We start from the raw sequence: 13,923 nt of genomic DNA on the forward strand, positions 1-13,923 counted from the left end.
AGCCATGATAGTAGCAGATGTGAAGGCAGTAACAGCAGCAGCTGCCCCTGACTTCTGACCCACTAACTCTCCCACAGTGTGTGAGCACCAAATTCCTGTGGTAAGCCCTTCCTACTCAGATATCTAAAGTGAATTCTGTTTTCTGCACTGAACTCGCAAACAGTATTCCAAACACTTTTATTTTCTAGTAATTGGGGAAATTAACTTCACAGAAGAGCCTAATTTTGTTCACTGAGATTTTAAAATATATATATATATATATATATATATATATATATATATATATATATATATATATTGATTTCAGAGAGAAAGGGAGAGGGAGAGGGAGAGAGAAAGAAACACTCAATGATGAAAAAGAATCATTGATCAGCTGCCTCTTGCATATCCCCTACTGGGGATCAAGCCCACAACCCAGGCCTGTGCCTTGACCGAAATCAAACCTGGGACTCCAGTCCGCAGGCCAACGCTCTATCCACTGAGCCAAACCCGCTAGGGCTGTTCACTGAGATTTTTAATGTTAAAAGGAATCTTTGGTATTTGATAATGACTTGTATGTATTTTTCAAACATTAAGCTCAAATGAGATATCTGGACATTTTCTATAAATCTAGTAATTTTTCTATAAACCTTTTACTGGACCTGTGATTAATATTTCAACAGCTAATAAATTTGACTAATTTACCCCAAAAATTAACACCTTAATTAATTATATTCAGTTAAGCTGTAATCACATAATTTCAGTGTATCCCAATGCTTAGATGCATCTAACAGGGTAGACCCAGATATTTAGAACACTAAGCTTTCCTAAGCAATTAAATAGTGCTGAGAAACCTAAACAGAGAGTTTTTAAAAATACCTGCTTTCTTTAAACATTCAAATACTATTTATGAACCAAATAAATCAAATACCTTTCTCATAAAAATCACAAGTATTAAACATTTGAAATTAAATCACAAGACCAAATTTGTCAAATTCTCTTAAATGTATTAAATAACAAATATAGTCAGATTGTAATAATTTTAAAATTTGCCTCTAGGTGTACACAGAAGTATGAAGATTATTGTTTTGATTTATCTCATCATTTCTTCAGTAATTTCTCCATCTCTGTGGGGTTATAAAGTCACCGATGGAACTAAGAGAAGCAGAGTTACCATCTCAGGATAGCTGTCCATTTTACAGGTAAACCAGGCCCAAACTCAGACTGGTTACAGTCAGATTCCAGACCTGAACCAGGGTTCCGTGTTCCATTTGATTCTACCTAAGCCACTTGAACCTCCCTCTGTCCTCTCTCACTGATTACCCTTCTTAGAGGAATAGGACTTTCGAAGTACAAGCTTTTTCTTGTGACCTTGTCCCCTTACCTAACCTCTAGCAACACTTCATTATCTTACTTAGGTGAGGTGAATTCCCTACTAATACACATACGCAGACCATCACACACACCAAGCAAATTGCAGTTAATCTCTTTGCTGCCTGATTACAGTTAATCGAATTCTGCAAACCCACATACACATAGAAATTAATGTTTTTATGCTTTGCTTTATGACCTATCTCATCCATCAGTCATCGTTTTTAACGAAAACATTATATGGACATTGCTGACTTTGGGCCCTGATACTAAAATAATTAAAATTTGGAGAGCAGTATTCCTTTGAAAAGAAAAAGAAAAAAAACTTTCTGCTTTTAATCTCTTGGGCTACAACCATTGTTCCTGAGAGCTTAATAGATTTAGTTCATAGGAAATGAAAAGCACTTCCAGGTCTTCAATTTATATCCTACTTCAAAGAAACTTTCCTGGATCAAGAATACTTAGCAGTTTTAAAATCATTTTTTGAACAAGTGCCTACTGGGGCTTTTGCTTCCCAGAGTTTTAGTTTAAATTTCAGTGAGCAGATAGTTAAAACCATTGACTTGTTCTGTGTTAAGCCACTGGAAATTATTCTGAAAGCCAAGGTTTCTTGTAGGAATTTCTTCTGCATCAGGAAAACCATTAGAGAAAGGCCATTTCCCACAATGCTATGCTTGGCAAATTAATCTTTTTGCAAGACTACTCACAACATTCATACAATATAAAAGCCCAAGCAAGTAGCCAAATTCCTCATTTTTAAAGTTGTAGGCTGAAGTTCAACATTTCTTGATTCACTGCCCAAGATTCATTATTTTGAAGAGGTGTGTTCTGGGCTAAAACACCGTGTTTGGTAATCACAGCGGTAAAGCTCAGACATGAGGGTCGGGGTTATTCATGAGGTGCCCGTACACATAATTTGTTTCCATATACCAGTTATTCTTTTAGGCTTGCTTATCCTTTTGATCTCATTTTTCAAAAGACAGTATTCCCTTTAGTCTTTCAACTGTAGAGTCATAGATTACCAATTATAAAATGATAATTTTTAAAACATTAATTATGATCTGACAAAAACCAACAGCTTTTTATGGGTCAGTGGAGTCTGTTTATGTGATATAAGAAAAAAACATTGTTTAAAAAAAGTTTCTACTTGACAAAGATATTTATATCTGCTCGTCATAGTGCCTGGTATTCCACAATTAGAGATTGAGGCTCTGGTTAAATATAAAATCTCTTTTAAATACCAACTCTCGTAGACAAGTTAACACCAAAAGTCCAACCAACTACAAGAGACCATATAAAACAAAGCAGTAGCATTTCCTAGTAAATCATCACACAATGAAATAATAGTAAAGAAAACAAATGAGCTACAGTTACAAGTACCAATGAAAGTAAACTGCAATTAGATCTTGTTAAGCAGGAAAAAAAGACTATTTAAAGACAATATAAAGTGGGGTGATTCTATTTAAATGAAGTTCAAGAACTAAACTAAAAATCTGTTGAATGGGAATAGATATTTATGTGGCTTTGACAAGCTATAAAAATGCATGGAGAGAAGTGTTTAAGAACACATGTACAAGGGATGTTTGTGAGAGTATCGTTGGCCATGAGAACAGGGCCAAGTCAGTGAATGGATGTCACAGACATTCTGTAATGCATGGAGAGAAGTGTTGAGGAACTCATGAGAAAGGTGCTTGTAAGAGGAAAGAAATCTTATCGACTGAATTGTGTCCCTTAACCCAAGCCAATTGGTGTCCTTATTTAAAAAAACAAAAGCTATAAAGCATAGTTAGTAAATGATGAACCCCAAAACAGGTCCGCAGTTACCTCTGGACAGAAGAATACAATTAGGGAGATTCATGTGGGGGCTTCCAAGGTTTGGGAAATGGTATATTTGTTATACATACAGGTTGTCCCCAAAAAACATATACACACTTTAACAGCTAATAGATCAATTTTAATAATGAAATATATTTTAACAAACACTGCCTTGATGATTATTTAAACCATGTGTGTACATTTTGGGGGACACTCTATATTATTATGAGTTCTCTAGTATGATATATGTCATGATTTAAAAGTATGAAACTAATTTCAAAATTAAAGGTGTACTGCTATTCTTAAAAAAGGAAGAAGCCCAAATTCTGGGCAGAGTCCCAGACACTTGTCCCATCCCATATCTAGTAGAGGCCATGGTGCACACCCAGATCCCCTACTCGGGTCTGAAGCACCCCCAGCTCCTGGCAGTGTTGGCAACCATTCTCTCAGCTGAGTTCCTCTCTGACACTTTGGATAAACCGAAGGTCATGGCCCCTTCCCAGGAAAAGCCCATATCCACAGACTAAATCAAGATTATAAAGGTTAGTCCCTTTGCCTCTCATGGGATTTAAATGTGATGACATAAACATGCTCCAAATAATTATGCAAAACATTAGAAAATTTTGAGGTTATTGAGAAAAAGTGCCAGTTAAATATCACTGAAAACAGATGTTGCTCTTAAAATGACATGTTAATCAAAATTGCATCCTATCCAAAATCTCTTCCTCTTGTGGAGGTATTTTTCATCAGAGACCCCATTCAGTAACAAAAGTGCTATAAATGGACTTTCCCATTTTCTTTGTTTTTGTGGATGTGGGGCATTCTTTCTTAAATGTAATAACAACAAAATATAAAAGCCTAAATGTTGCCATCTAAATAAATACTAGCATTTCCTATGCAAATGTTCGCACCCCAGTTATCACCGGGCTACTGTGGCAAGGAATTTAAAAGTCAGAGACTAAAACATGATACCAGCATGTGCCTTTCGGTCTTGTCTGATACTCAGTCGGTAACATCCAAGCTCTGCCTTAAATAGAAAACAGCACTTTGTTCAGTTCTGCTGAACAACAAAGCAAGCCCTGAGGGGGCCTCCTCAATTATGCAACAAATGGGGACTTTGGAGAGAGGCAAAAGGAACCTATTTTGGCTGAAAATGGAAAAGAGGAGAGAAATTATCTGAAGGCCCCTGGGTTTTACATTAGAGGAGGAATGTAGAACCACCCTATCATTTTCATTCCTTCCTCAGTCTTGTTGTGTAACAATGTCCTTTTAGATGTGAACTCAACAAACTACCCACCTGGAATTTCTAAGAACTTCATCTGCTCAGGGATTCTACCAAGGACTATCTAATGGGATAGTGTGACAGTTGTTACCTCAATTTCAACATAATGAAGTCAGTGTCTCCCCCAAATATTTACCAACTTTCCCTTGGATTATGTGAAGGCCCTGCCATCTTTGAGCATATCTAGCTCTTTCGATACCATTCCTTCCTTCATTCAACAGGTGTGTCCTTGCTGCCTGTGTCAGATGCAGTGCGTAGCGCTCAGGATATAATGAACAAGGTAAAGATGACCCTGCCCTTGTGGAACTTTCCTAGGGTCTGTGGCTTCCTTGCGAATTGGCATTGTCTATATAACATTGATTGACAAGAAGCTCCAGTATCGAGTTTTATTGGTCAGTATTCACCCATTATAAGAGGTAGAATTTTATTTTCTTTGGGTCTAAAATGATTTCAATGTAAAACTCTCTTAAACCTTTAAAATGAGCCCAGCACTGATCCTTGTTTCTACCGGAAGAACCTGGCACCAAAGCTTGAGAAGCAGAATGCACAGAATACAGCCTGAGAAAGCTGCAAAGTCACTCCTTTTCTCTTTGACCTAATTTAAAACTGCTAATCCTACTGTCCCAAGGACTCTACAAGAAGTGTTTGGACTGGAAGGGCTGGTTCCAGATGACTCGAACATCATCCACAGAACTGAAGTACGAACAAATATCTGTGGAGGTCTTAGGTCAACCAATAGCATTAACCAATACTGGAATCTAATTTTCTACAGAGGTATTTACCCCAAGTCCATTTACAGTCCCTCACCTGTCCATAGACACAGTCCCACCAGATACAACACAGATGGTTCATGGTGAGCCTAGCTTATGCCAAAGGCTTTACTCTATAGAATTGTCTTGAAGAAGGCAGCAACTTTAGTTATATGTTCAAAGTAATTCTCCTGAGGTCACAGCAGTGATAACTGTCATGTTGGGAGTTCACACCTGGTGCCTCCTTCAGTTTCATCATCCCTAAAATTGGTATTAAAATTATACCCGTGTCATAGTGTTGTTGTACTTCCAATTCCTAGCATCATGGCCTTGAGTCACCATCCTTGGAATAAAGCATTTAGACCAGAAGATCAGCAAGTTTAAAATATCCTGTGATTTTGTTGCCTCCATGTTCCTTTATTTCTTCTTTTGGTTCCTTTCTTAAATTAATAAGTGAAAAAGTGCTGATTGTCATTGTTTATGACCAGCCTTTTAGATTTGCCATTGATTGACATTCCTGTCACTTTCTTTGTTTTTATTTCTATTTTTAAAAAATATGTTTTATTGACTCTAGAGAGAGAAGAGTGAGGGGTAGAGAGAAACATCAATAGGAGAGAGAAACATCGATCTGCTGCCTCCTGCATGCCCCCTACTGGGGATAGAGCCTGCAACAGGTGATAGAGCCTACATGTGCCCTGACTGGGAATCAAACCAGCGAACTTTTGGTGAATAGCATGACACCCAACCAACTGTCACACTGGCCAGGGCCCCTCTCTAAACTCCAATCCCCACAGACACACAGTCAAGAACTAATCAGAGCCCTTCAGCAACTCTCAAAACCGCTACTGCTTTCTTTTGGATAGGAGTATTCCTACATCAAAGATTACATTTAAGATTGTTTTCAGTATATTAGGAATGTTGATTTCTAATCTTCCAGGTAATAAAGGACCAGGCAAAATAATTGCACGTCTACTCAACAATGGTTTCAATCTCGCTGCAGAGCTGTGATCATTTCTAGGTTATTCCACTTAAAAAATGTGGAGCTTTTAAGGAGACTTCAAAGTGGAATCAAGTAACTGAAAAACAGAATATCTAAAAACTTTTTAAAAATTAAAATCACTTAGCTTGGTAAGAAGTGGCAAAAGGCCAACTTAATAATGGCCTCCAGACTTGAAAGGTTTTTGCAAAAGAACTGTAACAAATAATTGTGAATCTCTCTTCAGAACTAGAAAAACCCCCTTTTGAGTGCTTGGTGTTTACAGATGCACCTATTTTCCTTAATGACCTATTGCACAAAGCAGTCTGACTTTCTCATCTCGAGTTTTATTGGTCTGTATATTAACTAACGTTTATTGGCTTTCTCAACGTAAGGAAATTCCTGGTGAAAGATTAATTTCTAATCTGCTTCCCTCTTACACAGTTATGAAATAAAGGATAATTGTCAGGAATGTGGGTGTGCGAGCTCTGTGCTGAAAGCCTGCGTTTTCCCGCCCATTAAAGACCATTCCTAGCACTAGAAAGAGCCCTGGGCTTGGAACTTCCATAGGAGACCTCCCTCTTGTCTCAACAGGGGGCTTAAGAACACTTCCGTCTCTCTCTCTCTCTCTCTCTCTCTCTCTCTCTCTCTATATATATATATATATATATATATATATATATATATATATATATATATATATATATTATTGATTTTGTGCAGAGAGGAAGGGAGAGAGATAGAGTCAGAAACATCGATGAGAGTCATCGATCAGCTGCCTCTTGCACACCCCCCACTGGGGATATGCCCGCAACCAAGGTACGTGCCCTTGACCGGAATCGAACCCGGGACCCGCAACCAAGGTACGTGCCCTTGACCGGAATCGAACCCGGGACCCTTCAGTCCCCAAGCCAACGCTCTATCCATTGAGCCAAACCAGTTTCGGCACTTCCGTCTTTTTTATTCAGGATCGTGAAGAGGAAGAGTCCACATACCTATCGCATTGGGAGAGAAGAAAAGCAGAAAAAGGAATGCTTCCCCATTATCTCTTGCAGGTCATCAAGACTGCCCCAGCCCTCGCAGATTGGAGGGAAAAAGCAGACGCCGGTCAAAGGTGGCTGCAGGGTGGAGTCGTAATAAAGTGGATACAAAGTGTGTTTGCCAAAAATGTTATGCACGTTATTGCCTCCAATCTTATCAATAAAACCTCATGAAAGCGAACACTACTGTCACCATATTACAGGTGAGAAAGCTGAAACTCAAAATGGCTAAGTAACTTGCCCAAAGTCACAGCCAGAAAGAAATGGAGCTGAGACTCAAGACCATGCTTGTCTCGCTCCAAATCCTGGATCTTAACTGCAGTATATGGCTCCCCGGATTCGAAGGGGCTCTACTCCGAGCCCTGGCAGGCCAGTAAAGCTATGAACGTAGGACAAAGGCTACCAGCTCTCAATGAGGGAAGCAGTGGCTACCATGACTTCCAGCAGCAAAGCAGAGATTGAAAGCCATGTGTGGAGCTACCTCTCACCTGAGGCCTCTGCAAAGTTCAAACTCTGGGTAAGCAAGTCAGAGAGAAGAGTCCAAGACTGCCAATAAGAGATCTCCACACAGTGTCATTAGCTATTGTGGAATGCAAAAGCCAGGCTGATTCAAGGCTTAAACCAACTATGGTGGGGGAGGGGGAGGGGCCAAGAATAGAACTAAGTTTAGACCCATTTGGATTGGGATCAATATCACACAGTGTTTAAAAATAGAGTGTACCCACAGAGCTGTGACACTGAGCAGGTCTGCCTCATTATCTCAGAAGCAGGCCTTTCTGTCCTCTGCTCTTTTTGTAAGTTGCCATTAGATGTGAGTGAATATGGCCAAGCCAGTGTGCTCGGCTCTCAGAGCCTGGCAAGGTTCTGTGTGCGTCCTTTAGACCAGAAGGCTTGGTCCTCTGCACACCTTCATGCATCTCACAGAGCTTATGTAACCTAGAGATGACATTTATAGCAATCTACACCCTTTGGGGTAAAGGTATAAGTAATGCAAATTAACATGTAGCTATGCAAATCCAAGTGCTAGAGCACCAACTCTCTTGCCCAGTAGTTGCATCCTCTGTCCACTCTTTATTCTTTGTGTTTTAAATTCAGAGCTCTGGCCCTAACTGGTTTGGCTTGGTTGAGAGAGCGTTGGCCTGCAAACTGAAGGGTCCCAGGTTTGATTCTTGGTTGTGGGCACATCCCCAGTGGGGAGGGTGCAGGGAGTGGCTGATCAATGTTTCTAGCTTTCTATCCCTCTCCCTTCCTCTCTGTTAAAAAAAAAAAATCAATAAAATATATTTTAAAAATAAAATAAAAATAAAGAAATTCAGAGCTCTGGGCATCTTGATGCCATCTTTCCTGCCAGTAGGATCTCATTTACTGCCTAAATGCTTTCAACTGGAGATAATGTTGAACAATATTCTCTGTTTAGTTGGCTGACTTTAATTGAAGCATTACCAAGAACATCTTTTGATCCAAAGAAGCGCACCTGGAAGAACAAAGCAGGCTCATCTGAACAAACAGACCCTGTGAAAATGATTTATTCTTGATTCAGGGTTTAGAAAACAGAGCGTTACCCTTCTTTCTTAAAGCTAATGTTCTTTGAAGGCAGAGCCACTGCAGCTAGTCTGATGCAAGTTTGTAGACTGAGATGAATATGTGAGTTCTTAGGAACTATAAAGCACTATACCCAGCATTGAAAAGGACACACACACACACACAAACTCATAGATAAAACAGATCGCTGCTTGCAGGAATGGGTGGGGGCAGGTGAAATGGATGAAGATGATCAAATGGTTTGTACCTAAATAAGTTATGGGGATTTAATATACACATGGCAACTATGGTGAATCATGCTATATTATATACGTGAAAGTTGCTAATAGAGTAGATTTTAAAAGTTCTCATCACAAGGAAGAACTTTTTTTGTAACTAAGGTGATGTATACTATCTAAATTTATTATAGTGATGGTGTCACAATACAGGGTGGGCAAAAATAGGTTTATAATGGTGAATGCACAAACACAGAGTTTATTCTTGTATTATTATTTATCAATTATTATACTATTTATCAATTATTGTGTTATTTATTTGTATTGCAACTATAAACCAACTTTTTCCCACCTCTATTTAAATATTGAATCATTGTGTTGTTATACCTGAACTAATATAATGTTACATGTCAATTATTTTGCAATTTTTAAAAAGGAAATAAAGTTACAGGTTTTTATGAGATTATTATAAAAACAAGGGTGCTCTTTCTGTGCTGACTAGAAACTTTGCCAAGATATAATGTTAAGTGAAAGAAAAAAGAAAGATGCAGAAGAGTCTGTATAGGATGGTATTATTAATGTTTTATCGATATATGGTATATTTGAAAAGATGCAAAAGAAACTGGTAACAATGGTTGTCTTCTGGAAGAAACCTGGACCTCTCTGTACATGTTACAAGTTCGACCCACAGGCTTTCGACATTGATCTTGGGATCTGATGGCCAATGGCCGAGATCACAGCTCTTACTGTGTCTTAGATAAAGAGTTATTTTTCGAGTAAAAAGTACTACAGGTTTTCTTTCTATTCATGTGTCTCATATATATTTTCACATGTGGTAAACCCCAATTTACTTTCCAATTTCCACCCAGTTGGCGATTTATCCAGACTTTGAATGGCTTCCAGGTTCTTTCCACCTTGGGCAGAATCCAAGCGGACTGACTCTCAGATAAATCATTCCCTCCTCACTTGTGTGTGCGTCCTGTCAGTACTTCTGGGAACATTATTTTGTCAAGTCAGTGTAAATGTGTATGTTTTTAAAATGTTAAATTGCAATGGGAAATAGGAAGCCTGAGAAAAAACAAGACTGCAGATAAAAAGAGTGAGCAGAAAAAAAGAAATAAGGAAGAAAAATCAAGGATTAAGTTAGTTAAGGCCTAAAGTGAGAAGGATTACCTGAAGGCATTAAGAAAACTAAAAGCCATAAAAAACTAGTTTAAAAATATTCCTGGGACTCTTTCCCCCTCCCCACGTGGGAGTCTGTACTTGTTCTTCAATAAATTTCCACCTTTGCTATACTATATATATATATTCCTTAAGAGGGAGCAGGGCAGTTGACCACTGCAGAGGGTGGTTTATTTGCATTTTTTTTTTTTCTGAACTGTATTCATCCTAAAATGGAGTGTATATATCCCATGCAGGGTGCAAATTTATCCATTGGGATACAGGATTAAAAATTAGAATTTTTATCTTTATATTTTTAGTTCCATATGTATTTAGTTCCAATGTGTATTATTCCGTACATCATGTATTCTTCAGTAGTACAGTAGTCCTCCTTTATTCATGATTTCACTTCCTACGATTTTGGTCACCTTTGGTTGGCCAAGGTCTGGAAATATTAAGTGGAAAATTCAAGAAATAAACAGTTCATACGTTTTAAATCGCACGCCTTTCTGAGTAGCGTGACGAAATCTTAGGCATCCCCCTCTACTCGCCCAGAAAGTGGCTCATCCCTTTGTCGGTTATCGCCACGTTGCAGATGCTCCCTGCCTGTGAGTCTCTTAGTAGCCACCCCGGTTATCGGACCCACTGTTGTGGTCTCACAGCGCTGTGTTCGGTTGGCCCTTATTTTACTTATTAATAACCCCAAAGCACAAGAGTCATGATGCTAGTGATTCAGAAATGCCAAAGGGAAGCCATAAAGTCCTTCCTTTAAGTGAAAAGGTACTTGTGTGTAGGAACAAGGTAGAATATAGAGGGTTTGGCACTATCCATGGTTTCAGGGGGTCTTGGAACATATGGCCCACAGAGGGGGAACTAGTATACAGTCATGAGCTACATAACAACCTTTCAGTCAACAACAGACCCCATAAACAATAGTGGTCTCTTAAAATGAAGCGAAAATCTATATTGTCTAGTAGTGAGTCATTGTCATGTGGCAGCGCATGCGTGACTCGTGTTTGTGGTGATGGGTGGCCAGTCATGTGAAAGTACAGCACATGCAGTTATGTACAGTACACAGTACTCGCTAATAAATGACTGTGTTAATGGTTTACATATTCACTATACCATAACTTTTATCATACTTTTACAGTGTACTCTTCTTACTTATTTAAAGAAGTTTACTGTAAAATGGCATGCCATGTTACTCCTGTAGCAGCCTCATTCATCTGTTTACCCCATCTCTTGATTGCATCATTTTCTCTTGCGCTTGTATTGTTTTGTTCATTATGGCCCCTAATTGTACAAACCCTCTTCCTTAGGTTTCCAGTAAGAGGCCACATTGAGTGATTGACCTGAAAAGGAAGTTAAAAGTAACTAAGACCGAAACCGGTTTGGCTCAATGGATAGAGCATCGGCTTGGGGACTGAAGGGTCCCGGGTTCGATTCCGGTCAAGGGCGTGTGCCTTGGTTACGGGCATATCCCCAGTGGGGGGTGTGCAGGAGGCAGCTATCGATGGCTCTCTCTCATCGATGTTTCTAACTCTCTATCTCTCTCCCTTCCTCTCTGTAGAAAATAAATAAAATATATATAAAAAAAATAAAAAAAATAAAATAAAAGTAACTAAGGACTACGCAGGTGGAAAGTCAGTGATGGTTATTGCTCACGAGTGAGGCACGTTCCCTTCCACCACAGCTAAGATCTTGAAGAACAAGAGCAACGTGACAGAAGCTGTTCAAGGACCTGCTTCACAAAAGAAAACAAAACTTCAAGAAGGGCCTCTGTCAGACCTGGAGAAACTCCTAATGCCCAGGATTGAAGGCCAGACACCGTGTGTGTCCCTCTCAGCACCAGGACCATCACAGCCAAAGCAGCAGGTTTGTTGGCGATGTTAACAGGCTGGACCTGCCTGTGGTGTTGAATTTACTGCTTGCTCTGGGTGGGTTCAATGAGCCAGGAGTTGTTATTCCTTACACAATATGAAAGTGCGTGGTGCTGATTCTGGGAGTGCAGATGTGAAGGCGGCTAAAGAATTTTTGGAAACTCTAGATGTGCTGACTGTGGAGGGAAATTACCTGCCAGAGCAGATAGTCCTTGTGGATGAAACCCCCCTGTTCTGGAAATGGATGCCCGAAAGGACTTTCATCCCTAGGACCAAGGCCAAATCAGCGCCAGGTTTCAAGACTTTCAAGGATAGGATATTAGCCTTGCTTGGGGACAATGTTGCAAGCCACAAATTGAAGCCCTTTTACTCTGACACGACTTTCAAGCATATCAACAAGCACACACTGCCAGTGTGCCACAGAGGCAATTGATGGGTGATGCAGCTCCTCTCCCATGATGCCCTCCTGTGTACAGTGCCGCCCTGGGCCTTCACATTCACTCCCCACTCCCTGACTCACCAAGGGCAGCTTCCAACCCTGCAAGCTCCACTCATGGTAAGTGCTGGTACAGGTGTACTATTTTTTGTCTTTTATGCCATATGTTGCTGTACCTTTTCTATGGTTAGATATAGACACACAAATATCATTGTGTTATAATTTGCCTACAGTCTTCAATATGGTACCATGCTGTACAGGTTTGTAGGGTAGGAATAATGAGCTCTACCAGACAGCCCATGTGGTAGGCTATACCACCTAGGTTTGTGTAACTGCACTCTGCAATGTTTGCACGATAATGTTTGCATTTCTCAGAAAGCATCCCCATCATTAAATGACTCATGACTGCAAGTATGATATGGTGACTATAGTTGATAACACTGTATTGTACAATTGAAATTTGATAAGAGAGTAGAGCTCAAACATTCTGGTAGGGAGGGAGAGAGGGAGGGAGGGAGGGAGGGAGGGAGGGAGGGAGGGAGGGAGGGAGGGGGGAAGAGAGGGGAGGGAGGGAAGTAAGGCAGGAAAGAAGGAAGGGGAGGAAGGAAATGAAGGGAGAGAGGGAGGGAGGGAGGGAGGAGGGAAGGAGGGAGGGAGGGGGGAAGAGAGGGGAGGGAAGTAAGACAGGAAAGAAGGAAGGGGAGGAAGGAAATGAAGGGAGAGAGGGAGGGAGGGAGGGAGGGAGGGAGGGAGGGGGGAGGAAAGGAGGGGGGAAGAGAGGGGAGGGAGGGAAGTAAGGCAGGAAAGAAGGAAGGGGAGGAAGGAAAGGAAAGGAGAGAGGGAGGGAGGGAGGGAGGGAGGGAGGGAGGGAGGGAGGGAGGGAGGGAGGGGGAGGGGGGAAGGGAGGGAGGGAAGGAAACCTCCATCACACACCTGCCTTCACATCTCTCATGAGTATATCTGATTGGAGAAACCCAACTTATGGTTAGAACCAGCTACAAGAGATTTTGGACAATATAGCTTTTAGCTTTCCAGCCCTTGCAGCACACAAAGGCATAAAGAATGAATTAGGAATAAATGTCAATCCAATATAACTAACACAAATGCTATCAGGCTAACATAGTCTAATGTGTTCATTTCACAGCAAGCCTGAGATTGCCCGCAGCACCTTCCAACTGTACCCTCCTGCTAAAATTGAAGGACAAAGGCCATCTGCTTTCCTATGTTAAATTCTCGGAACCTACTACAGTCCCAATAGCTATCTCTTAAATGAAAAACTACCACACAATCTTGTAGAGTGGCTAAGAAGATGTTCTTTGTTGTCAGAGAGATCTGGATACAAGTACTGATGTCTCCTCATCTGTGAACTAGCTAAAAATAATGAAATTTCTGTTTTTAACTTTTTGAGGAAACTCCATATCATTTTCCATAGTGGCTGTGCCAATTAACAATCCTGCCAACAGTGCACGAGTGTTCC

The sequence above is a fragment of the Pipistrellus hanaki genome (genome assembly GCF_964339955.1).
Source record: "Pipistrellus hanaki genome assembly, chromosome: 3".
Lineage (NCBI taxonomy): Eukaryota > Metazoa > Chordata > Mammalia > Chiroptera > Vespertilionidae > Pipistrellus > Pipistrellus hanaki.